Below are 3624 nucleotides of genomic sequence, written 5' to 3'. Positions count from 1 at the left end.
GATCAACTAGAATATGCAATGTTCCGATAAAACTATCATAAAAACAAATAAAACCAAATAGAATTAAGATTGTTACTTGGGTAATCAAAAGCACAAAAACCAAAAACTTCACAAAACCAAAAAATCGCTAAACGGTAGTTTAAATGTGGATTTTCAGTTGGGCGCCAGTGTTGCAAGTGTCCGGTTAGGGTAGAGCGGAACTACCGAAGCGAATAACCAAATTGCGCAAACACTGAGGGGCTACGTGCACCAACAAAAACTCACCAAGCCAAAAGTAGTTTTAATTATAGGGTGTCCCAGAAAGTATGGGCACAACTTTGCAGCTCTGCCATTTGGGAATGGATGCATAAACAAACTTTATTTTCACACATATCCTGCCTTAATATGTCAACATCAAATGCCAATCATTAAAATTTGCATTTCACACTTCGTTTGAATGCGGTAGAACATTTCCTGAAAGACCTTTTAAAGCTTCTGCACAAATTGCTATATTTTTCAATAACATCGCTTAACAAATTATTTTCCACGCATGAAATTAAGCTCGATAAAAATTTCAAAAAATATATCCGTGTATTTCTACATGCGTATCTATTATACAACCCTAAGTTCGAATTGGAAACATATACTTTTGAACCTGAAAAATGAATTGAAACACCAAAATCGATATCTTTGAAAACCTGTTTTTTAATAGTTGAAAACAAGCTTCTGAATATATATCACAACATGCAGAAAATTACATTTTTATTTCACTATAAGTTCAATAAATGCTCCAGCTTTATAAAGTGTAGATTGAATTGTTTTTATTCTCGTCAAAACATGTTTTAAAACTCGAATGTATGTGGGCATGTCTAATCCAGAAATAGAAAAGGTGAATTTTCAGTTTTCTCAAAATTATGATTTGCCCGTACGCACAATCAAAACATATTTTTATAAAAAATTTCAATCAACCATCTGAGGAAACATGTTTTCGAATGTATCATGTGAAAAAAATTCGAAAAAAATGTTTCGAATTTGGATATTTGGCAAAACCGTAAAAAAGTAGTTTGTGCAGAAGTTTTAGAAAATGTTCTTCCATTTTAATCATTCTGCATATAGAAACCATTTTTAATGTATAAACTCTTCACAGGTATCAATTAAAATACTCTGAATAAAAATACAAAAATATAAAAACTGTTGTTTGTTAAGAAAAAGATTGTATTTTCGCTATACAAAGTTGTGCCCATACTTTCTGGGACACCCTATACATATATTGATAGCCATCATGACCGCCTGAACTCTATCTCTAGCTGCTTGTAGCTTAATCTATGCTTTGTCCCACTTACAATCATTTGCTTAGACTAGGGTGGTACTCACGGCACCGCTTCATCGCCCTATTGCTCACTGTGCGCACCCGCCAGGCGCTTCCTCCTGCCCGCTCATCGCTGCTGATCGCCCCCGGATTGGGAACCTCTGTCTCCAAACTGCTGTCACCTTCACGAAGTCGTTTCGCGCCGGCGTGGCTGCCACTACCACGACGACCTTGGCTCACCCACGAAGCACTGCGGATCGAGTTTCGTCAGTCACCGGAAATTCGATTCCGATTCTGGAACATACACTTTGGCCCGAGGTCCACTGGCCACCGAAAACACGTCGGCGATCCTCGATTGCTCCTTCGCAGTCCGTTAGGCGGTGGATGTAGCCGCTACCGAGTTGTTAGAAGAGTTCGAAGGTCCAAAGTTGCACCTATCCACGGTACGGTAATGGATGCGAAAGCGATGAATGGAAAGCGCTCCAAACGACAAACGCTGTCGGAGAATCAAGAAAATAAAGAAAACACAAAGGCCCTGTGGAACACAGAGGCGCCTTTAGTCGGATGTGCTTTGTGATCTTCTTTTTTTGTAACTCACCCTTTGCGGGGCTTTTTGATCGTCCGTTCACCGACCGCCTTCGAATGGATGCCCTCAGTGTCGCTCTCACACCAATCGCACTGCTGTAAAGTTTTTCATGCGTTAATATCATGCCGATTGGCCGCCATCTTGTGATTTACTCACCATGCACGTGTTTTCCTTGGCGGAGGCTAGCTACTCCGAGGAAAATTCCCTCTAGCGTTGCGGACTGCCTTTTCTTTGCTCTCGACGCGTCACGAGCCGCTGCTGCTTGTCAGCTGGCAAGAAGTGCGCTACACTTAATCCGGTCGGGGTGCTCTCCAGCAGCTTAGGCCACAGCGAATCCTGAACAGAAAAAAGGACGCCATAAAACGTGTCTGGCAAAATTCTCACCAAAATCGCATTTACCGGCACAAAATACACTTTCACTTGCGGTACTTCCTAGCTAGGTGCTTGCTGTGCGTGGGGGAAATCACTCTTCGGTCTGAAATCCACAACCTTTCACGACATGCTCACACTCACACTTTTCTGTAATCCGCACGCCACCGTAAACGTGTAATCTTCCCACCGGACCGGACTAATGACGATTGACTCTGCTTTCGCTCCGTCTGGTGCTGTCGGCTGTCCGCCGTCGGCCTGCACTCGTGTGTGTGTTTCATTAGCCGTATTAACAAGTGCAAAGTGTGGGACTGTGGTGGCGGCGAGAGTGCCTCTCTCCTATTCGCATAGGCTTGGAGCTTCTGTGTGCGTGTAGTGAAAACTTCGTCGTGGCGAGCTCTCGTTCGCTCTTCTTTCTGGGATGATCGTCTTGCTTTCATCTGTGTGTATTGAGGCTTGCTACCTGTCGTCGTTCTGGGCGATCGACGGACGGGATCATCGCCGAACGGAGTCATCGACGGGCAGAATCATTGAGCTTTCTGGCATGGGTGCTCAACTGGTCGCGCGCGGAACATTTTCTGTATTGCTACTTGGTGTATTCTTATCTACTAATCGGTCAAATGTCTGGCTTATGTGGCAAATCAAAACTAAACGTAACATGCACAGAACTGCTATATACGTACAAAAGTGGAGGCCATATACACACTTCTGACGATATTTCGCGATTTCATATGATCATCATTACGATGTCCCAAAAAATCGATCGAAAGAATAAAATACGACTTCAGGTGATATGTAATACGATGTTCGAAATTAGCATTAAAAAAGGTTGACACCTAGCCTAGAACATGGCACCTCGAGATTGTGAGTCTAAGCCCATACCATTGTACTAACTGATCTGCCTTGAGAAGAGCGCAAATTTTGGCCAATATAAACTTAAGCTTTCTAAACCTGCCATGAAACATACCTTCGCAAGCTATATGAATGCTGATATGAGGATTTGGCTGCATTTTTTTTTCTAAGTCATTGCGATTCCATTTATTACAATGCTGTACTGATATATAGCATACCTAATGATGAGCTGTCAATTTATATACAACTCGCAGCGAGTTGGATTTGCACTCATTACGACATGTTTTGTTTACAATATTAGTCCCGCATCGAGTGTACGTTTCGACGACGTCGTTGTCGTCGTCGCGGGGAAAATTCACTGCTCATGTAGGAATAACTGTGAGACAAATGTCTTCATTCGGTAACTATGAACACTCCCAAAGATTGTCCGAATATCATGATTGGTAGACAGAATGTTTCCAGTCCCAAATCATAATCAGCGGCCGGGCGGTGATGAGCAAGGCAAGTGGGATGCTTTTTATTTTTTTTC

The 3624-nt window shown here is 42.5% G+C and overlaps 1 long non-coding RNA gene across 1 annotated transcript; it reads right to left on the bottom strand.

Annotated features, from left to right (window-relative positions):
• Positions 1-284: 284 nt before the first annotated feature.
• Positions 285-2899, bottom strand: LOC115256622 (uncharacterized). The gene is made up of 3 exons (XR_009996325.1): positions 2274-2899; positions 2031-2210; positions 285-1969 (listed from the first exon to the last, which is right to left on the bottom strand). It is a non-coding gene; the product is annotated as an uncharacterized LOC115256622 (long non-coding RNA).
• Between the last annotated feature and the right edge of the window lie 725 nt (positions 2900-3624).

This window comes from Aedes albopictus, chromosome 1 (genome assembly GCF_035046485.1).
Source record: "Aedes albopictus strain Foshan chromosome 1, AalbF5, whole genome shotgun sequence".
NCBI lineage: Eukaryota > Metazoa > Arthropoda > Insecta > Diptera > Culicidae > Aedes > Aedes albopictus.
This window is presented reverse-complemented; position numbering and strand designations above follow the sequence as displayed.